Source organism: Rhinolophus hipposideros (assembly GCF_964194185.1).
Source record: "Rhinolophus hipposideros genome assembly, chromosome: 3".
Classification (NCBI taxonomy): domain Eukaryota; kingdom Metazoa; phylum Chordata; class Mammalia; order Chiroptera; family Rhinolophidae; genus Rhinolophus; species Rhinolophus hipposideros.
Window position 1 is genome coordinate 94563615 of NC_138049.1, and position 24572 is coordinate 94588186.

The 24572-nt window shown below is 33.4% G+C and overlaps 1 protein-coding gene across 12 annotated transcripts in view; it reads left to right on the forward strand.

Annotated features, from left to right (window-relative positions):
• Nucleotides 1-24572, forward strand: part of SUPT3H (SPT3 homolog, SAGA and STAGA complex component) — a 469983-nt gene that overhangs the window by 120711 nt on the left and 324700 nt on the right. The window lies entirely within an intron of this gene.

Below are 24572 nucleotides of genomic sequence, written 5' to 3' on the forward strand. Positions count from 1 at the left end.
GTTAGGTTATGAAATCAATTAGCCACTGGTGATTGAACTCAATCTTCAGGTTCTCTCCACTCACAAGAGGAGGTGAGCGGATAAGGGGATGAGACAAAGTTCATACTCTCTAGTGGAGTTGTTAGTTCTCCTGGAAACCAGCTCCCATCCTTAGGTTACCTAGGGGTTTCCAAAAGTCACCTTATTAACATAAGAAAAAAGACCTCTACTGTTGTAATCACTTAGGGAATTCTGTGGGTTTTAAGAGCTATGTGCCAGGAACTAAGATTTTTAAGATCAAATATATATTTCTTATAAATCACAATATTACCTATGGTATATCAGCTTCATTGTCATCCAATTCTAAATATTTTCTAATATCTATTATGATTTCTTCTTTGAGATATTTATTTGGCATTATATTTATAAATTTCCCAAGATTTGAGAGTTTGGTTACATTTTCCTTTGTTTCAAAATTAATTGCACTTGAATTGGAGAATGAGGTTATGGTATCCACTTACATATAAGACCTTGTCAAATTAACTGACTTCCCTCAACTGTACTTTTCCCACTTATAAAATAAGATCATTATTATTCCCTTTTAGGTTTTAAAGTCTTGTGAGGTTATAATTCTAGGTATAGTTGGGTAACGTATAAATAGATATGTTTTCATTCTTCATATGGATAATTATGTTCCCCTTTTCACTCTTAATAGTCTGTACTACTGCTTGTTGGTATTATGATTAAATGGAGTAATATATAGTAAGTGAGAATTACATTCTGGTTGTTATTTATGTAACATTAATGGTAATTTTCCTGTCTCCTAGAGAATGAAACATGTTCCTTCCCTTAATAGGCTCTTCATTAGGTAGGGAAGATGTACTCAAAATAGTGAGGTGACAAAAGAGGTTTACAGAGTTTTCTCTGTAGGTGGTGTGAGGAAGGGCATTCTAGACATCAGGAAACACACCACAAAGGCATGAAGGTATGAGAGAGAATGGCAAATCCAGAGGCTGGATTTTAAGATGCAGAGAGAAGTAAGACTGCAAATTGAGGCCAAATGTGGAATAACTTCATAGAATTGTGACTTCCTTTGTAGGGCAGAGCTTCCCAGTCAATTCGCCCACCACCCTGGAGCATGTGAAAGAATAACAGTGGTGCCCCCGGGGCTGCTCACTTCAGCTGTTGATGAAATAAACAGGAAGGCCATCAAGATTGGGGAGCATTGCGGGAGGTGGTAAGGAGCACTGTAGGATTATTACTTGGAAGAATGGAATGCTCCAGACCCCAGTTTCCAGAATGATTGCTTTGGCAATTGCTTACAGGTTTTGCGGCAGGGAGACCCTGCCTCAAATGAGACTGTACTGAAAAGTCCAGTTGAGACATCACAAGGGCTTGTACTAAATTGGCATCACTTGGATTGGAAAAAAGTACACAATTTGAATCATATTAAGAAAGTGGAGTTGATGGGACTTGGTGCATGGATGTGAGCTCAGAAGTGTAGAATGAGTTTTGGGCATGGGGGCTGGTGAGGCTATGAATCACACAAGGTAGTTGTAGGTTTAGGGTGTGAGTTGGTGTCTTCTGTTTTAGGCAAGTGAAATTTAATTTGTCTTGGAACTTCAAAAATTGCTAATCCAGGAGTCAGTCAAAATAGGGGTCAAGAAGATTTAGGGACTTAAGATAAGTGTTTTAGAATCATCAACTTCTGAATATCAGTTGAAGCCACGGCAATGGATGGTTTCTCCGGGAGAATGGGTAGAGGGAGAAGAGAAAGCTGAATAGAGACTCCAAAGGTACATCAGTATTTAAGGATCATTTATCTGGAGAAAGAGAAGTTAACAAAATAGCTGGGATGGAATAACCAGAGAGTGGTAAATAATACCAGAAGAGAAGTTACCAAAACTTGAGGAAGAAAGAATTTCAGAACGGAAGTTGTCAAGAGTACACAGTAAAAGGTGGTAAGTGCCCCTGTGTTTGGGAAAGAGGCTATCTGTGGCTTTGAAAATAATGATTTCAGTGGAGAGATAAGAGTACAAGCCAGAGTGGACTGAGTTGTGTCACTAACAGAACTACCTGTGGGTTCTGTGGAAAGAGTTCGAATTGTAGCCCGCTCTCCTCTGCTCTCACTCCCAGTCATGAGGGGCCTTACTTGCATGGGTGTGGATGCTCAGCTCACGTGTTCAAACTCCACCCACCCCTGTGTCTCCCTTGGTTTTCCCTCAGATTCAAGGGTGCATCAACTGGCAGTGTAGTCAATTCTCAGGAAGATGGACCTGTGGAAGAAGTTTGCATAGGTTCTGAATCTGGACTTTGGATATTTGATCAGGGAATTCAGGGCTCCTGGGACCTAGAACATAATGTGAATATAGGGGTACAGGCTTAGGTCAAGCAAGTCCTCTGGGCTCCCAGAGGCTTCTCCCCATGTTGGATGGGTGTGGCCAGAAGAGGGCCAGGCTAGAACTCTTTAAAACACATGGTCCAGTGCGGCAAACTCCCTGGTTGACTAGTTTTCAAAGGTGGTATTAGAGATGTGAAGAATTGGTCAGAAATTTGAGATAGCAAATGATATTTTATGAATTTAAACATCTTCTCCTGCAACTTCTCTTAACTATTAATTCCCCTGGTCCTACTTTTAATATTATCAATACCAGCAACCATTTTATCATCTCAATTTCTGACTCCCATTCTTTTTTGATCACCACTGTTTCTCTCTACAGCACACCTCTATACTCTCCTAACTTCAACAAATCCATTGATCTGACCACTGTTTTATTCTCTTGCCATTATTGAATTCTTACCTTCCTCCTGTGATCTATGATCTGTGGGTTGTTGTTATCGCAGTACAAATACCCCCAACTGCTTAGCTTCTTTTTTGTTCTCCCTCAGTTCTTTCGTTCCTCTCTCCCTTCTTCCCTTGATTAAACTTTTTTACTGCTCTGTGCTTGCATAGGCACAAGTCAGTGCCTCTGAAGAAAACAAAATACTGACTTCTCTAGTTTAAAGCACGACCACTAGCTTCAACTTGTACTTCTTTGCAAACTTTTATTTCTTAGTCTTTAATTTACTCTTTCATTACTTTAGACAACCATTTCATGTGGTGTCTTTTCTCCGCAAGCACCTTCTTCCTTATCCTCACTCTCAGTTGCTGACTTACCCTTTTCCATTGATAGGATCTAATTGTTCACTAGCAAACTTACATAGGTTTCCGTCACCATATCTACCTACCTACCTACATTTATCTGTGCTTCCTTCCTGTTACTGTGGATGAGCTTAAGGCCAACCCCTCCATATACATGCATTTGATTCCATTTTGTCTCATCTCCTCACAGAAATTACTCGAGAAGTTTCCTGTTCCTACTTGATCATCAGCATACAAGCTGCATAAATGTTTTCCCATCTTAAACAACAAGCAGCAGCCACAAACGCTACATCTTGATTCTCCATCCCTCTCCACTTACCATCCCATTATTCTCCCTTTCTAGCAGAACTCCTCAAAAGAGTTGTCTGTTCTCACTGTCTCCACTTATCTTCCCCGCAGTCTTGAATTCATTTCATTCAGATTTTTGCTTCTCTCACTTCACCAAACTGCTCTTCTTGAGGTCACCAGTGATCTCTATATTCCTAAATCTAGTGGTCATCTTCCTTGATTTATCAATGGCATGTGGCACAGTTGGTCACCTCCTTCTTAAAAGACTTTATTCACTTGCCTTCCAGAACTTCACTCTTCTGTTTTTTTTCTTTTGCATCATCAATTATCTACTCATCTCTTAGATGCTGGTTGTTTCTCCTCTTCCTGGGTCTCTAAACAATGGAGTATACCCTGCCCTATCTTATTATCTGCAAAGACCTTATCACTATCTGATACTACTAATATTTAACTTATTTATTCATTCATGTGTTCTTAGTTTCCCCTATTAAAGTGTATTCTTCACAAAGGTGGATTATTTTAGTTTTATTCACTGTATCCCCAGAACATGGTAGGTGTTCAGTAAAAATTGGTTAAATGGCTGACTCTTAACATTCTGCACAGGTAGAAAGACAAATAGCTAAAAATTGGAAAACCAATTTTTTTTCAATTAAGTGTTGTACTCAAACTCTAAAAGTTTGAATCTACAGTCTTGTCTCGTGATTATTATACTATGAGGCTGTCTGTGAAGATAATTGGGATAGAGCTAGACAATAAGAAAAAGGGGTGAGCTGAGGTGGATTAATAGTCTAGCCTCACATTAATTTAGCTGTGTGACCTTGAACAAATTGCTTACTTTTTTTGAGTTTCATTTCCTCATCTATAAAATGCAGATTGTAGGTTATATGTTATCTAAGGCTTTTATAGCCTCAGTAATTTTATATTGTGTATTTGTGGGATTTTATGCCAAGACTTAATGGACCTACCAAGTACAGAGAATGCAGGAGATACAAAGATTGAGTTGTCAAACTGGGAACGTGGGGTTCTACTCTACCATGTCTGATGCGCCTTAGTAACTTAGGCCATGCAGCTTTGGCTCTCTGGTTGAGGCAGGAAGAGAGGAGAGGTGTAGAGCATGCTGCTTGAGTGGTTATGATGTATTTTTGAGAAAACTGATCAAAGAAGAAGGAAGTCTAATAGGTTGAATGGGTTGTTTGGGCAGCTTGTAGAAGGAGGATTTTAAAAGCCAGTGAGGGGGATTTAATTTTGATATGATATTAAACTGGAATTTGCCAAAGATTTTTCCCCCCCAAAGATTTTTATTATGCATAAAATGAAAGTGCTGTATGAGAAAGATGAGTTCAACATGGGTATTTTTGAGATTGGAATTAAGTAAGCGAGCGTTGATTCCCCGAAAATAAGACCTAATCAGACGATCAGCTCTAATGCATCTTTTGGAGCAAAACTTAATATTAAGACCCAGTTTTATTTTCGGGGAAACACGGTATGTAAAAAAAAAAGCTGCTGTGGTAATTCCAGGAACAAAAGGGATCTGAATCTGTTTCATCCTGACAGCAGTTGAAATTGGGAAAAGGGGATGGGAGTTAGAAGGGGGATGGATTAGATACGGATGAATCAAGGAATTGGAGAATTAAGATGACTTTGTGTTTTAGCCGGGGTTACTAGGATGGTTTCTGTCAGTATGTTAGGAGTGATAGCTGGAGGAAGGATCTTACATGAATGAGTGAACCACAGGTCAGGATTTAGAAATTATTCAGCATGGAGGTTTTCAGACTTTTTCCCAAGTGAAATGTTATGTGAATATCCAATATGTAAAAACATAAATGAAGTTTATTTGCTTGGAGCAAGGGCAGAGGTATGTGGCAGAGGGTACCACCATTGTTCTGCATGTGCTGTTCTCAGAGGCACCTCCTTGAATGTGAGGTCTCAGATAAGAATAGTTGGAAACAACTGAAGCAGATCGTATATGAGTGCTCTCTTAGGTTGAATGTTTGGTGACCTGGGAGTCCGTTATATCCTTTGAGTCTTCTGGGTGACATCTTCCTGTGTTTTCCTGCCTTAGCAGGTATTTATTGTTTCAGAGTCTTGTCTGGATTCTGGGAAATGGTAGAATACACAAAAGATACAGTCCCTCCCCAGTGGAATTTATAATTTAGTATAGAAAGCCACTATTTAAAAGGTAATTTAAAAAATCATCAAATAATTCTAATCCGTAAAGTGCTGTGATGAAAATTTCCGGTTCTGAGTTTGTAAGAAGACCTACCCTCATCTGAAGTGGTTGACCAGAAGGATGGTCACGGAGGACTTCTTTGGGAAAGTTACAAATGAGATTGCCTGGAGCTGAAGAGAGAGAGAGACAGAGAGAGAGAGAAATGAAAGATTTTGCGTTTTATTCTCAGAGCATTGCTAACCCACAGAAAGGCTTTTTAGTCAGGGAGTAACATGACCTCGTTTACATTTCAAACAGACCAACCTGGCAGAGAATTGGTTTCAAGTGAGGGTGAGGTGGAGATGGGGTCCACAGGCTACCTGGAGACTCCCTAGGAGACCACAGAAGTAGTTCAGGTGATAGATGGGTCCTCTGAACAATGGATGATGTCACTGGGGAGCTAGAGAGAAAAACTGATGCAAAATATGGTTAGGAGGTAGAGTTACAGGAATTGATTATTTAGCTACAGAATGTAAAGAAGAGAAAGTATCATTGATGACACCTGAAATTTTGATCTGAATAGTTGGATACATGTTAATGCCATTTATTAACTTCATGGCCTATGTCTCCTTTATTTTAGTTTTTCATGTTGCCTTCACGTGCTATTCCTTTCATTCCTTCATTACCTTTGTTCATCACCATCTCCATATCTTCATGTTCTCTCTACACTCTTAAAATGACTGCTTCTTCCTGTGTTTTAGTTCAAATTGAAATCTTCCTCCAAAGCATGGTACAAAACTCCTTGGAGTCTGCCATCAATAATCTCATGTTCGATTATATTATCTTTATAGTTTACCGGTATTTGTGTATAATCTGCAGCTTGCTGCCTTGTATTTGATGTTGTTCTGTAATTTGTTCTCTAGGTATTTTTATGTTTATGTACATATATTTATGGGATAGTCCAAATTTATGTTACAATTTCCTTCTATGTTATAAATGTTTACACCTGAAAATCAGGGTTAAAAAGTACAAGTACCTGTTCTATTATAATTGATTCTTCAGTACATTAAATATAATTTTACATTATTTATAAATGTTGCATTTATGTTGAGAGCCATTAATTTCCTGCTGTAAGTAAATACTCTAAATTGAATAGCAAAGGTATTTCAACATAGGAATTTTGATGAGGAGTGGCAATAATGTAGGAGATTTTGTAAAGCTAGCTATTAAGAAAGGCTTATGAATAAAATTAGTTCTTTCTAAACTGGTCGTTCGGCTACATTATGCAAAAGATCATTGGTTAAAAACAATCTGACTAAGTTTCCATTAACTTTATAAATGTTTCTGAATTTACTATTAGATAAATAATAATCCTAAATTTCTGTTACTGTAGCTTTTTGCTTTTTAAATGTTTCATTAAAAAGCACATAAGGCTTTTACCATTTTCCTTCTTTTTTTTTTTGCTATCCATTCTCTTTTAATTATTTCATTTTTAATAATTCTGGATCTGAAACTTCTTTTAATTCATTTCATAATTATCTGAAATCTTATAATTTTGCAAACATTCCGATTATCATTATTAATTCAAAGATTCTAATGATACATCATGCTTTAATAGTGGCTGTTTATTTATAATTTATAATTATTGAGTAGGTCAAAAGAAAAGTGAAATATTGAAAATTTAATATTCATTTTGATGTCTGATTTGAGAACTTGGACTATCTGGGAATGAAATAAAAAATGAATTTACATTAATCTTAAAATGACAAAATATATACTTTAGCTCATTTTAGGATTAGCAAGTTGTGTGAAAGTCAGTTGAAAACGTGAAGTTTCAGAGACTTTGAAAATAACTGATGTAAAATGTTGATGAGGTATGCATACTATAACTATTTTTTAACATAACATAATTTGAAAATTTGAACTACATTTTGTGAGCTTAACTAGTTGTAAGTTAAAATAAAGCAAAATAAAACTACAATATTTTAAAAACTAAGCATGAGGCAGTTTGGTAAAGTTTAAGAACATGAATGTTTTAGTTGGAACAGATGTGAAAGGCATATTATTTTAAAGGAAAATGAGGTCCACAGCTATCTGTTTGGAAATGTCTTTCAATTACAGTGGCGTCCATGAATGTTGGATTTGAATGAAGATTTGGCTAGAACTTTTCTATATCCTATTCTGTATTTCCTTTTGAATAAGAAATAGCATGTGTGAAATACATTTACTATAATCCATTCCATACTGCGTAATAAAAATTCTGTGAAGAATGATTATGCACGGTATGAAATTATCCCGATTATGTTCTTTTCACTCTCAGCTAGCTAGTATTTTAAAGTTTATATAAACGCTATAGAGTGTGTTGATATATTAATTTATTTTTTAAAATGGGGATATGGAATAACTTACTCTCATTATAGATAATACTTTATTGGTAGTGTAACTTCCTATATTTAACCAAACACAAAACATTATTCACTGAAAAAGAAATAAGAAACTTACCTGAGTGAACAACAACCCAAACAATTAGAAATGAATACTTACGTTTTAAATTGGAAATTTGCCAAACGAGGTTATTTGCATTTACCAATTTTTATCTTAAGCTCTAGAATAGCCTTCAGTTTCTTAAAATGCTGGATAATTATGTCAGTTCAAAAAGATAGCTTTTAGTTCACATTCAAAGTAAAATGAATGATTTATTGTGTATTTAAACTTAAATATTAAAATTTCAGTATATAAAACAGTTTAATAAATATTTGATTATTATATAGTTTATTAATCATTAGAAAGTATTTCTATGCTTGATTTTATTGAGTCCACTTATGTTGAGCTCCTCCTATTCCTTCCCATAAGGAAGTGTAGTATGCATGTGCTTATGATTGTTTAATTCACATCAAGAGTTTTTAAATTTTAAAATAGGTAAACATTAATTTGGGTTTGTTCCTTTGAATGTAGAAAATAACAAGATATAGAATGACCATTTGTTACAAGTAAAGTTATTTTATATAAGGCTTAACATGTTTATATATGCATAAATAATCTATTACACATTTAATCCAGACACCATGTCAGTAAATGTCACATTTTTCCCAAATTTTAAAAAGTCATATTTTACTTTGATGCTTATAAGGGTAGGCATTAAGATCATGGACTTTGGAACCAAACTCTTGGCCACTTACTGTGTGACTTCTGGTGAGTTCCTTAATCACTCTGAGCATCACTTTCGTCTATAAAGTGAAAGGAGCTTTGAGCATTAAACAAGTTCAAAACTATAAAGTGCTTACAAAAAGTACCTTTCATGTAGTAAGTGCTAATTAGCATACAATATGTGAGACTATTTTACTTGCTGCACTTAAACATATGTGATTTCAAAATATGAGTCAAATGGGATCTGCTTTATTTTACTAGACGTTTTGATTCTGAGTTCATTTTTCATTAATGCATTAATTTACACTTGTTTTCATTTATTTTGGGCAAAGTAACTGTCATTTAATGTTGGTAACTTTTAGAAATAGACAATAACATGTGGCAATTATGTGGACAATATTTTTACAATAATGTAATTAGAGAACAGATTTCTAGATGCTTATCATATGGAGGCCCATGGCATCTGATCAAACATGGCACTTACTATGTTCCCGTATTAGGGTGTTAATAAGTATTTGCTGAATCGAATAGAAAATGTTATATAAATGTATAGATATGTTTTTGCTAATGAATTTTTAAAATGGGAAAATTTTTTTTCCCCATCATTTTGCTTTTCGTTTTTCTCTCGTCTGTTGCATAGAGAAATGATTCTTACAGTCTGTAATTTGGTTTACGGGGATGTCACATTTGACTGAGTGCCTCCCCTTGCAGATGTCTATATAGATTGAAGCTAGATGATGGTATTTGATATACAAACTGACTGACTTTTCCTGGAACAGAAAAATTCTTGTCAGTCAAGCCACAGACTCACATAAATAAGTCTCTGGTCTTAAAGAAACATAATGTTTAACTGATCTTTAAAAAATCTTGAGTTCAAAGTCATGCATTGCAGAAAAAGAAAACATTTCTAAATTATGAACGCTTTTTGTACTGCAAACAGATAGGAGATACTCCTTTCAGGGTTAAAGATAGAGAAAAATACCCATAGCGAAACAGAAAATGTGTTATAGGTTTAACAGTGGTTTCAAGTAATGTAAAATATTATGCTACTGTGAAACTACTGAAGAATCATTATCTAACTATTGAATTACCTACAAATGTCAATCTTCAATCTTTGGTAGGGTTTGTTGCCTGACCATAATGTAGGAAAAATAGTCTATTGGATTACCAACTATTTTTGGTATATACTTTGCTCCAAAATAAGTGACTTTTTTTTTTCACTGTAAGGAGCCCAGGAAATGATTTTCATGTGCTTAAGGAATAAATGTGCAAAAAATAATTTCTGTATCAATTTACTTAAGGTGCTGTTGAATCATGTGTTAGTTAGTAATTCCTCAGGTGACCAAAGTAGGTCTTGGGTTACATTATTTGTACATAATTTAAGTTTGTAATGGTGTGATAAAATAGTTTAAAATTAAGCTGATTTTTTTTTTCTGGCAAGGAAAAATAAACTCTATTTTAGAGATATTCATTAACCATGTACATAACTTAATCCAACATAGCAACAGCATTTAGAAAAGTTTTTTTAAATAGATGCATCTTATTGTCTTTGGGTTAATAAATTTTGAAACATAGAACTGTATGCATTACTAATTTAAGGAGACTTTATCCCTGAAGATGACAACAGCCTTTATAAGCACTAGTAGAAAGTGTAATTATTTCTTAAGATTTTAAAATGTTGTAAAATAACACAAATATTTGTAACGTAGTAACAGTACGGGAAATGAAGTGTTATACTCAGCCTGTTTATAGCTATTCTCTTACATTTTTCTATACCCTTAATCACATGATTTAGTTACATGTTATTCAGAGCTTAAAATAACAGATATGATTAGAAGTTAATATGTCTACTCAAACACAATAGGTAACTGTTTCAACAACTAAGACATTAGTGTTCCAAATGTTATAATTTCAGGTAATATGACTTAACTCAGAACTCAGGGACTGTGTGTATAGAATTAAAAGGTTGTAGCTCTTTACTTAGTCAAAAACCATTCATGTCAACTATATAATGAACTTAGGATCAAATTGATTTTCTTTAAAATTGAATTATTTTGCAACCGAAAAATAGAAGTTCTTTTAAGTATGTCAGTGGTGTTTTATAGGTAACACATTGATTCGTTGTATGTGGTTATTCCCAAATTCAAAAGCTTGATGTTTTTCACGAGTGAAATTTACAGCAAATTATTGTAATACATTAGAGACTGATTCTTTTTTTCTCTCTCCATTTTATTATGGTTAATTAAAAATGTATTTTAGCTAAAAGCTATTATAAAGTGTTAGGAGAAAACTTTGTAGTTTTTAAATTGCAAGGTTTGTATCTTCCGAAAACTGTTAGTGTTAATTCTACTTTCCATCTCAGAACTTGTGATTATAGCAAATGAGGCAGACATTTATACTTTTATTCTTTTTTCTACTGTAGTCGAATACAAATGACACTCAATTTTTATTTGCAAAAATGATTCTATTTCAAATAAGAATGTATCACTAGAATATATTCCAATTTTGAAAACCTATTTTAAAAATATTATTTTGCTTTTAGCTTTCATATTGATTAAATCAGCTCTTATTTTAGGGAAATGTGGTTAAGTATCATTTTAAAGTATTAATGGGCAATTCAAAGCAGCTAATCTTTCAGATGAGATTTTGTTCAGCAGACAAGATAAAAGATAAGTTGAGAACTTTGAGAGATTTTAGGTAATTTGTATGAATGTAATGATGCAGTATTATCAAGTTTTATTATTTAAACAACATTCAAAGTAGAAAGAAATTAAGTCTGAATGCTTTTATAAGTTCACAGTCTAAATAGATGCTAACTGTAGATGAGACAAATACATCTTTACGTTTCTTAATTTACGATGTAATTTGGGTGTTTTTTTGAGATTTTTGTTTAGTAGTTAGGTTGACTTTTCAGTTTGTAAATTCAAAGCAAAGCAATTATTTGGCAAAAATCAGAGCCTGTTAAAAGACACGGGGAAAAGCCACTGTATACATAATATATATAGGATCTTCAAAATACAAAGTGTAATACTTTTGAGGTCTTGACTTTCTTCTTTTCAGTAAACTAAAAAAATAACATGGCCCGTTTATTTTCCTGCAAGTACCCCAGAACTTTTGTCATTCAGTTTACCTTAATTTTGTTACACTGCAACATTTTAATCTGTATTCTTCCTTATATTATTTTTTATTAGTTTACAAAAATATGTATTATAAGGGACATATAAAAATTTCATTCAGTGTCAGCTAAAAAATATATATATATAGTTATGGGATGTAAAATATAGCTTAGGGAATTGTCAATGGTATTGTAACAGCTATGTACAGTGTCAGAGAGGTAGTGGACTTGTTGGGGTGGTCACTTTGTGAGGGGTGTGTATGTCTAATCAGTATGTTGTTTTGTATACCTGAAAGGAATAAAAAAATCCCTATTTAATAGCCTAAGGCAAAAAAAAAATTTCATTCAGTCTAATAACCATATATATTTAGTGAATCTTTGAACATTTTTAGTAGTTAAGCCTGCTTGGTAAAAATGCATATAAGGAGAGGAACCACCATGAAAAGCAGGATCCATTTAAGAATTCCTCGGTAGTTTTTATTTTCCTTTCAAATTATTTTGGTAATTAGACAATAGTATGGACTATTTGTTCATCAACTTTCAAATCATTCATTTAAAAAAATGTCATTAAAAGCAAAACTTACCTGAAAAGACCAAGTGTCATTTTCTCCCCATTTATTTAATCAGTTATTCATTTAGTGTTAATTCAACAACTTTTGCATTGATTACTTCAAAAATTAACAAATAATCCTTCAATATTCTTACACTGATGTTTGAAAATCAGTTAAAATATGTAGCAGTAGGAATTTTAACACTGTAATGAGAAATAGAATATTGAAGAATTGTTCCTAATGACAAAACTTTTTTTCTTCCATTGTTGAGTTTTAACAGTAAATATAATTTATTTCTATCTTTTGTACCAGGATGTTTCCCTTTTCTGTCTCCTCCTCAGAAATTGAGGTTGCATTATTTCGTATAAACTGCATCAGGGAAGCGACACTAAATCCATGTTGTTCTTTCTTACTTATTTTATAAAACAGGGTGTGTTTTTTTTTATTTTCATGTATAGCATCTATTTACTGGGGAGCATCACAGTAAATCAAGCTTCTCTATGTTTCCTTGAATAAGTTTCATGTTCTCATCCTTCAGCAGTACTTTTCACAATATTTTTATGGAACCAAATACCTAATAATTGTAGCATACACAGACACATAACCTTTTGAGAAGTTATGAAAATACAATTCTTGTGCTTAATGATATCCAGAAAGCATAATATTCTCAAAAAAGAAATTCCCTTTAGTCAATTTAAAATTAAACACTCTAATGCAAAAGGATATCTAAGGTGAAAGATGTTTGTGTAATGCTAAACATAACCAAAGAAACTGTGGTTTTAGCAAAGGTACTATTGCTCTATTTTATCAAGTGCCAGAAGTTGCATAATGAAAGTCTTTCAGTTAGTGAAAATATAAGTAAAAACACATAAAAATACCACCCAGCTGGTAGAGATCTTCCTAATTTTTACCTGATTGTGTTTCTGAAGAAATATGGCAGGGCTGTCATAAATTTTCAACATGAACTGCATTTTTGTTGCCAATTTCCATATCCTTTAAAAAGTGCTGAAGCGTGCATTTGCTATTTATGTTTGCAGTAGACTGAGTACACTTTTACTATTTGTGGTTTTAGAAATTGGAAACAACCAAACAGTGGTGCTATGGTCTAAAAAAATAAATTTTAAACAGCTGCGGGACAGTATTTTTAGAATGGTAGGAGTTCTTCTAAAGCAATAGAACTGTCTTCCACCCCCTTTAAAGATGGAATATGGTCACATCCATAAAGTCGGATATCCATTGTCTTTTATCTAAGAGTGATTAAATAAATGAAACTAAAAGTACGCTTTTGCTAGATGTGAAACACACTTTTAGCATCCTAAAATCAACTAACTCGCTTTGCTAACCTGTAAATGTTTGTTACTGTGCTGGGTTTTGTCACTTTGTAGATTTGACTCCTTACAAAGACCCCTCTGTAGATAAGAACTACCATTATCCCTAGCTTACAAATGAGAAAACTGAGGCTTAAAGAGAAAGGAAGTAACTTGCCCGGGATCACAGATTTTGTTAAGGGGTAGACCTGAGCTTTAAGCAAGTACTCTAACTTCAGCCACAATAATCCTCAGTGTTTTTTGACCTTGTGTTTTATGTAGATTCCATTGAAAGGGGAAAAGAAATCCATCCGTGTAGACCCATTTTAACTTACTGCATTTTTATGCTAACATTGTTGAAATATATAAAAGCATAAAAGCCCAGATAGCAGCTTTTGTTGCATTTAAATCTAATGGAACTCTAAAGTCAAAACAAATTTAGAAATTAAAAGCAAATCCATAATACCAATAACAATCAAATTAATAACCTTAATTTAATGTGACAGACTTTTCACTCGTGAAAATAAATCCCCTTCTTCATTGTGGCTGCGGTGGTGTAAGAGTTTGTTATGTCTTTCCAGTGGTTTGCAATCCTTTTTCACATCATGGTACAAGTAAAAATGACAGTATTCATAGGGTCACAGGATGTACAAACACAAGGTTGCTTCAGAGGAGACACCAGGCCGAAGGGATCTGGAATCCCCCTGACCCCAGCCAGGCACCTGTGTCCAGTTGGCTTTTTCCAAGGAACAAGGGCTGGAAAGCTCTGATCATTGCTCTCTTTTGCCTTGTGATAACGCAATTTCCTGTGACTTGGCTCTCTTCTAGTTACTGTGAAATCTGTGTATAGTGTGTCGTGACGTTATTTGCCATTATTTGTATAGCAGTTTAGCATCGTTCCACGTTCCCTCTTTACTGAGTCTCCATCATTCTGCCCCAATTAAAGAGGCTTTGGCTGCCAATTCATTGTTTTTTATTGACACCAAAATTTAATTATGCATAAAATATTAACTGAAAACTTACATAAATTTACTAAATGAGTAGCCAACCTCTTTTTGAGTAAAAATTGTTAAGCAGTGTGAGATTAGGGGAATACTATTCAGGATGAGATTGGGTTTAAATTGGGTTGGTTTAAGTCACTGGAATTAAAAAAAAATTAGAGCAGATTCAGTTTAACTTTTTTTTTACAACTGGATTCTTTTTGTTGCATACAACCATAGTATATAGTCTCTAGAACTAAATATGTGTTCATAGTAGTTTTGATAACAATTTGGTGATCTGCTTTTGATTGTGTATATATATTTAACTAAAATGTCTTGTACATGTATTTACAAAGGCATTAGAAAATAAACCAATTTTACTTTCACAAATTTTGTTATAGATGTTGGAATGACAGTTTCACTCTGATCTTTTTGGTGGCAAGCAGTTATCACCAATAGAATAAGAACTTTAAACTTAAAATTTTTGGATTTCATTTTAAATGAACCATTGGTTTAGTAATATATATCTATATCTATATCTATATCTATCTATATATACATATATATTTATACACACACATATACATATTATATGTATATGAATAAATAATAAAGGCTTCCCCCTGGCCCCTGCACCACTGACATGACTGTTAAATACCATTCAGAGTTGATATTTTCTGCTTGTCAACCAAGGCCATAAATCATGATTCTCCTGGAGAAAGGGGTGTATATGTAGTGGGCAAAATATAGTTAATGGAAGGTGGCTTTGTTTATTTGGAAGATGGAAAAGTTGTACATATTATATTTGTAATACAAACAACAAAATGTAAAGTGTGACAGAATCTTTTCGGTTGTCAAATCATGTCCGTTGTGAAACACCGATACAGGGTACGTAAGATCTACTACACACGATCAAGAAGATTTTGTCCGTAATTTCTAACGCATGAGTGACCTGGTAAAGGAAGGTAATCCCTAATGTATACCTGATATTTTAAATTTCTAATGTGGAGCAGATACATGATTTGTTCAGTGTCTGTTTAAATCAAGACACATTTTACATATATAGACAAAATAATTAAAATTTCAAAAGCTGAATGTTTGCTCACAGAACTAAAGTTAATTTTCCTTAGTGGTTGTCAAAGTCTTTTAGTTTGTTCGAGGGCTCACTTTCTCCAAGAATTGTATAATAATCTTTGGATTGAATTTCTAATACATGTTATGATCTGTGACCTGTTGTTGATAGAGCTTTTCTATGAAAGCTAACAGGAATACTTACCCTATTCAATTTTGTTCAACAAACGAGTATTTATTGAACTTTTCCTCTTTGCTAGGCCCTGGGAATATTAAAATGAATATGATATAGTATCTTTAATTTGATATTGTAGATCTTGTTTTTCATGATACAATCTTGAAATATTATAAAAATATCTTTGATGAGAATACCAAAGAGTCTTAATGGAAATAATCCATTTTATAATTTGTAACTGCATTTTAAAACATTTTATTTAGGACTTCAACCTTTTCTGATCATGGCCTATTTACAAACAATACATTAGATATTAGGGACCAATATACATATATTTACACATAAATGTATATCGATTTTTTTGGGGTGTGTTTGGGTTGTGTGTATGAGTGTATGTATGAATCAGAATCAAAAGTTTCGAAGAGCAACACTTAATCCTAACTACACACATTTTGATAGTGCATTTTTTACAAACGGATGGTCATAGTCTCCTAATGAATCATAATTTGCGGTATTTGAAAAACACTTGAAGAGTGTTCTTTAGAACCCTGTCAGTATTGCTTCTGTTTTTCTCCTGGTTTCTACAGTAAGTACCTTCATCAAATCTAGAATATTTGGACTGGTCACAACAACACTTTTTCATATGGTTTAAAGAGTGAAAGTGTGGGACACATTTTCTTAAAATTTTACATTGCTCGCATCTGCCTGCATTCTAGATAGGTTTTTATTTTATTTTTTTAGGGATTTTTTTTTTTTTTGTCTTAACCGTATGGAACTTTATATTTCTGATTTTCTCATATGTTGTAGCTAAAATTTCTGCAGTAGAGATCTAACTTAACGTGATGTGATAAGTCACAATCAATAAATTAAGTTCATTGTACCTTTTATTCTCAGAGTAACCCTAATTTTGCTTTGATTAGAAATATTAAGTCAGAAAAGTATTGAATTAGTTTTGCTTTCTTGTATGATAAAAGCTTGTAAAATGTGCAAAATACGTCTTTGCAGAGCCCTAAGAGCACTTATTTCAATACTTTTAGTCAATAAACTAAATGAGAAACAAAAAAATTGCCTAATTATCTGCCCTTGTTAGGCTGACTTATTTGAGATATAGTTAAATATGCTTCTTGTAAAAATATAAAAATTAAAGTTAGAAAATTAATTTAAACTTATTTTTTGAAGTAACCAAAGTTCACATGATTTCAATTCTTCATTCTCATTTCAAAGCACATAATTTTTACGTTTAGTCAGATTTTTGCATTTCAGACAATTTTGTTTTAATTAAATGTTATGTATACGGGAGATAGTTTTCTATATTTTATTTTCACTAAGCCGTCATATTTCCTCCCCCCCCCCAAACTCAGTATCAGAGCCAGGATCTATAATGCCAGAATGGGAACCCTGACTGCTCCTTTCATCAGAAGACTTAGAGAATTTACACTAAGAGTTCAAATGATTGACTACAAAAGATATTAGAATTAACCTGGGAATAGCAATTCCTAAGAAATCTGAATTGAAGGGATTTGGTGAATGGGCATACTGGACTGAGAGATAGGAGAATTTATTTCCATGTCATAGCTTATCCGTGAACTAACGTTGCCCTCTTTGACAAAGCAGCCTCACTGATACCAGTTTACTTAGTAAAATAAGTATGAGTTGAATGCAATGAAATGTGTCAAAATCCTGTAGCAAGTGTAAAATTTGATGACATCATTTAAGATGCTAGGATGCTAATATCATAAATGTTATAAAATCAAAGAGGAAGTCCTCACCACCAAAGAAAACAATACTCTTTCTAGAAGAAACATTTGTGAGACAAATAAAACCTCTTAAGTTTGAGGCCCTTTTTTTACACAAGAATAGTAAAATAATTTTATTTTGATTGGAAAGCTATTACAGAGTAACCTATGTTCCTCGATGTCACACCTAATATATGTAACACAATTGGCCCCCTGAATTGTTTTAAGCCATGGCCACTGGGAGTCCTGATGTAACATCCTCTCTTCTTCTGCTAAAGTAGATGACATAAATATTTTATGTCATCTTAAATTGGTCTTATTGTGGAATTTGGGATTCAATAAAAACAGAAATTTCACAAAATTTGAATGTAGATAACTTTTTTTCTCTCTTGGAATGCCTAACTTTATTATTTTAAAAGTTAAAGTATTTTTAAAAGCAGTTTTAGGTTCATAGATACATTGAGCTGGAAGTACAGAAGGTTCTCAAATGCCCCTTCTACCACTACTGCTCTCCCTTTTGTTTCTGTTATAAGCGGTGAGTTGATATTGATACATTATTATGTCTTCTATTTAATTAAATAGTGAAGTATTTGTTTCACATATTTAAATTAGCTAATTTAAATATGTTTAAATATCTAAAACCATAAAAAATTCATAAAAATTTAATGTCTGTTTTGAAAGCGTAGGGAAAGTGTTGTGCCTTGCTTTGGGAAGTTTTGCATTAAACCCACTGATTTCTGTGGGCCAATTATAATTTCTCATCCATCCTGGTTTGTACTTCCAACAGCATTTCTCAAACTATTTTCCATGGAATTTGAAAAATTTTTAGAGAAGTATACAAATTTTGTCCACTGAATTTTATTCCTTAGTCACATGTTTTGGGAAACATTACATTCTGTATATCATAAGTTGGAGTTTTGCAATGCATAGTAAAGCATTAAAAACAAGTTTTTATAGTAAAGTAACCTATTTTATTTGTTCACTGCAATGGTTCCAGAAGTCTTTGATGATGGAACCTTTTCTTGGGAATATCTATACAACTTTCAGAATGCCATGTAACAGTAATGGTAAATATGATGCCTTGGAGTTGCATGTGGTGGAAAATTCCCTTGGCTTAGTGCCAAAGGGAGGATAAAAAGTTAAAATGTTTAATTTTTAGGAGTATAAAGAGATTTTCTGTGATACTTTTCAAAAAATGTTTCCAATTGTATACTTATTAACAGTGGCCAATTGTGTTCCATATAATTGTGATATCAAGGAACATAGGGTTACTCCTTAATGGCTTTCCAATCAAAATAAAATTATTTTGCTATTCTTGTGTAAAAAAGGGGTCTCAAACTTAAGGGGTTTGATTTGTCTCACAAATAATTCTTCTGGAAAGAGTATTGTTTTCTTTGGTGGTGAGGACTTCCTCTTTGATTTTATAACATTTGACCAGTGCAGATGTCTTTGGGTGGTCTTTTAGCCTGGGGATTGATTAAAAAAAAAAAAGTCTTAGTTTACCTTTTCTGATAAATAGACACTGCAGTTCTCTTATTCAAATCCCATCTTACGGTTTACTCTATAGATCTGACCAAATAAGTAGGACTGGCGCCTGAACTTTTCCGAGGCTTGTTTTTCAAAAAGGAACCATGTTTCTCTGAAATCTTGGACTGATGAGAACCGTAACATTTTTCATTAGTTGAACTGAAATGAACCTGAAATATATTCACATTAAAATTATATTTTTCTCTTTAGAGACTGATATTTCAAAGGTTTTCTGATTTAAGACTGAGCTTTAATGCCAAGTTATGATTTATGAACATGGCAAGGAGAAAAATATCTTCCTTTGGCTTTTAATTATTAAAATGTTTTGTGCTTTTGAAACTTAGAGAATGAATTTCAACCTAGTTTTCTGTGCATTTCATCATATGTTTATTCTCTTCGAATATTTTGACTTTGCTGCATAACATTTTTCAGTATATCCTTTATGTACTCAATTATTTTCAGATTATAGGAGACAGTTAAGGATGGTTTGTAACTGATTGGCTTTTTAGAATTTGTTATTTTTTAAAATTAAAGAAAGGAGGAAATGAAGAAAAATGTATTTCAACCTAACTTTTATAACAAAGAGTGGGTATTATAATTATTATGTAAAAGCTGTCAGTGATACAGTAATTATCTAAACGATTTTCTTTTTCTGTTCAGTGTTTTTAACATAAAAAATTTGCTTTTGCATAATATAATTTCATTTGTTTGGGAAATAAGACAAATGGTTTCTGACATTTTTTTAAAAGTTCTTTCTAAGAGAGTGTCAGTGGTATTAGCCACTGTAAAGAGGATTTATTATACCATGAATAATTTTTCTACCCATATAACAGAATAGAAGGACTGCTATGAAGTGAATTCAAATTACTTGTAAGAAGAATAACATGGTTTAACAGTGGTGAGCATTGAAGTATATGATGTGCTACTGTGGAAAGAGGTATAAACCAGATGCAAGAAAGTTGGCTTTTAGATTCTTAAATACATCTAGTATACTTCCCCAAAGGATCTTTGCACTTGCTACATCCTTCTCCTAGAATTCTCTTTCTATATTTATATCATTTTACTCAGGTCTCTCCTAATATTACCCCACCTAAGATTGTTACCTTCACTACCACCTTGTCTAAAATAAGACTCATCATCCTTTGCTCTCTTTTTTACTCTGCTTCATTTCACTTCATTGCATTTATTCCTATCTGTCTTTATATTATGCACTTATTTGTTTTTCGCTTCTTTTGTTTTCTCCTTTAGAACATAAGTTAAGAGTATAGCGCCATTGCTTTGTTCTTTGCTTTGTCTCTGAGGGCCTGTGAGGTTGCTTAGCTCATAAAAATTTTTGAGTGATTGAATTAATGAGTTTTGGTGAATTGTGTAACTTCTTAGGCTCAAGTTTCCATATCTCTAAAATATGTGATCAAATTCCTCTGTTCCCTTCCATTTAACGCATGAAATCTTTTGTTCTTTTCCATACACTAATTGGGTAACTTATTTTTATGGCTCTAAGCAATGACTTATTTTACTGTGGTTATATTTACACGTCTTTTGCTCTAATACATTGTAAGCTGCTCTAGTGTATCTTACTCATGTTTTGTTCTCTTTGGCATCCAGTAAGCAGCCTCGCATATCGTGTGCGTATTTTGTTTTTTATGGATCCCTGGGAAGCTTGCTGATACCTCCCTGCGCTTTCCCTCTAGGCCACTCCAATTCACCAGAGTCTCCCTGGAGAGCTCTTGTAGACACATCTGACACCCCAGCTTTTGCAACTACCACCAGAACCAGAGGGATGGGCCTCTGGATCACCTGGATCTCATAACCAAGGAAGCGTGTATTAAGGAGTCCCACAGGGCAAACAAAGTAGTACTTAAGAGATCAGGAACACCTCCCTCTTCTTCATGACAATATTCCCAGGCCGAGTGCAGAAGCATCAGGCCAAAATTCTCCCCTCGGAACTTCTCCCGGAAAGGGCCTAACTGCATACTTTCTCCATTGCTGCCTCAGAATCTGGTTTTCAGCCAGACTGCATCTAGGTGCTGACTGCAATACTCCTTTTTGGGACACTGATGGGTCTTGATGCATCTTCAACTACTGGCATCCAGTACAAACAAAGAACATAGCTTTGACAATCACAAAAATTTGAGAATCAACCAAGATCTATAGCTGAGCTGATTTGCAAGCTACATTTACTACTGGCAACCATTCTGTCAAAACTGGGAGAGGTGGCCATTTAATGTGCAGAAACCAACACAGAGGGTGGAGGAAAGTGAGTGAACTGAAATATTTTTGAAACAAGAATAAGATTACAGAAATAGATCTTAATGAAATGGAGACAAGTGATTTATCTGGTAGTTCAAAATAATGCTCATACAGATGCTTATTGAGGTTAACAAAACAACACGTGACAAAATGATAATTTCAACAAAGTGATAGAAAATATTGAAAAGTACCAAACAAATGCAACTGAGAATACAATACCTGAACTGAAACATTTGATAGAAGGTTCCAGTATCATACTAGATCAAGTGGAAAAAAGAATCAGTGACTTGAAGACAGGGCAGTAGAATTCTTCCAATTACATAAGCAAAAAGAGAAAAGAATGAAAGAGAGCGTAGATTGCTTGATGGATTTATGGGACACTATGAAGCAGACCAATATATGCATTATTGGCGTCCCAAAGGAGAAAAGTGGTGGAAAGGGTTAGATAGATTTTCCAAAGAAATAATTATTGAAAACCTTCCTAACCTGAGAAAAAAACAAGACATCCAGATCCTGGAATAACAATAAATACCGAAAATGATGACTGTAAAGAGACACTCCCCAAGACACAATATAATTCAGGTGTCAAAAGCTAAAGACAAGGATCAAATCTTAAAACTAGCAAGAGACAAACAACTTGTTATGCACAAAGGAATCCCTATAAGACTATCTACAGATTTTTCAGCAAAAGCTTTGTAGGATGGAACTGTGTGCTATAACAGAGGGTGCCAAAAATATGTATACACATTTTAAGACAGGAAAAAAACTTTTATTAAAATTGTAATAATATATACTGATAACAAAAGATGAATACAAGTCACATTTGACTTCTGCAAGTACAAGAGATGCTCATAGTGTTTACCATAAGCATAATTTTAATACAGTTTTTTTCTGTCTTAAAATGTGTATACATTTTTTTTGGCACCACAGAGGGTATACACATTTTAAGAAAGGAAAACTGTTAAAATTGTAATACTCAATATATATCAATAACAAAAGATGGGTACAAGTCATGTTTGACTTCTGCAATTACAAGAGGTTCTCAAAGTGTTTAACATCAGTGTCCAGACAATTCTTTGTGTGTGTGTGTGTGTGTGTGTGTGTGTGTGTGTGTGTGTGTGAGAAAAAAAAATTAAAATTTATTAGGGTGAAAATTGTTAGTAAAGTTACATAGGTTTCATATGTACAATTCTGTAATATACCACATTGTATGTTCACCACCCAGTCAGTTCTTCCATCACCGTATATTTGATCCTGTCCAGACACTTCTGATCATGGCAAACTACTGCTTGACCAACGTTGACTAAAGTGTCCACTTGAATACCTTTTTTTGGCACACTGGTGTATGTATGTGTGTGTGTAAATTTAGAAGATTCTCATGTAATGTTGGTTGATAAAGCAATTATAACTAGTATGAAGGTTAAAAGACAAAAGTATTAAAATAACTATATAATTGTCAATGGATACACATGGTAAAGAGTTGTAAATTGTGATATCAAAAACGCAAAATATGGAGAAGTAAAATTATAGAGCTTTTGTGTGCGTTCAAAGGTAAATTGTCAGCTTAAAATAGACTGTTGTGTCTATAGTATATTTTATGTAAGCTTCATGGTATCCATAAGGAAAAACTTATAATAGATACAGAGAAGAGGAAGGGATCTAAGTGTACGAGTACATGAAATCATCAATGAAAAGAAGACAATGAGAGTAAGAAGGGAAGAAAGGAGTTACAAAATTACCAGAAAACAACAAAATGTCAAGAATAAGTTCATACTTGTGAATAATTACTTTAAATGTAAATGGACTAAATTCTCCAATCAAAAGACATAGAGTGGCTGAATGAATTAATAAAAAAAAGAAAAGACCCAATTTTATGTTGCCTACAAAAGACTTAATTTAGTTTTAAGGACACACAAAGAAGGAATACAAAAAGATATCCCATGCAAATAGCAAAAGAAAGCAGTTAGTTATATAAGACAAAATAGACTTAATTCTAAAGACTGTAACAAGATAGAGAAGGTCATTATATAATAAAGGGATTAATTAATCAATGGTATAATATTTGTAAATATTTATGCAGCCAACATAGGCGGACATAAATGTATAAAGCTATTATTAACAGATCTGAAGGAAGAAATAGACAACAATACAATTATAGTAGGAAACTTCCGTACCCTACTTTCCACAATAGATCATCCAGATAGAAAATCAATTAGGAAACACTGACTATAAACTACACATGTCCAGATGGATTAATAGGTTTTACAGAACGTTAAACTCAACAGTAGCAGAATACATATTCTCAAGTGCACATGGAAGATTCTCCAGGTTAGATCATATGTTAAGCCATAAAACATGTCTTAATTGAAATCTTATCAAATACTAACTACAATGGTGTGAAACTAGAAGCTAGTTAGAAGAAGAAAAACTGGAAAAGTCACAAATGTGTAAAGATTAAGTAAAATTATCCTCAACGACTAATGGCTTAAAGAAGAAATATAAAGAGAGGTAAGAAAATATCTTGATGCCAAGGAAAATGTAAACAATATTACACAACCTTTGTGATCCAGCAGAAGCAGTTCCAAGAGTTTATAATGATAAATGTCTACATTAGGAACCAAGAAAGATCTCAAATAAACCTCACTTTACATCTCAGGAAATAGAAAGAGAACAAATTAAACACAGAGTTAGTGGAGGGAAGGAAATAACAAAGATCAGAATGGAAATAAATGGAAGAGAGACTAAGAGACAGTAGGAAAAGTTCAATGAAACTAAGCTAGTTTTTTAAAAAATAAGACAAACCTCTAGGTAGACTAAGAAAAATAAGATATAGGACTGAAATACAAGATTCAAAATGAAATGGAGTTATTACAACTGACAACACAAAAATAGAAAGGATACGAGACTACAACGAACAATTATTTGTCCACAAATTGCCCAGTTTACAAGAAATTGCCCAGTTTACAAAAATTCTGCAAACATGCTATCTCCGTAGGCTGATTCAAGAGGAAATTGAGAGCATAAACAAACCAATAACAAGTAAGGAGATTGAATCAGTAACCAAAAATCGTCTACCAAAGAATATTCTAGGATCAGATGGCTTCACTAGTGAATTCTGCCAAATATTTAAAGAAGAATTACTATCACTCCTCAAA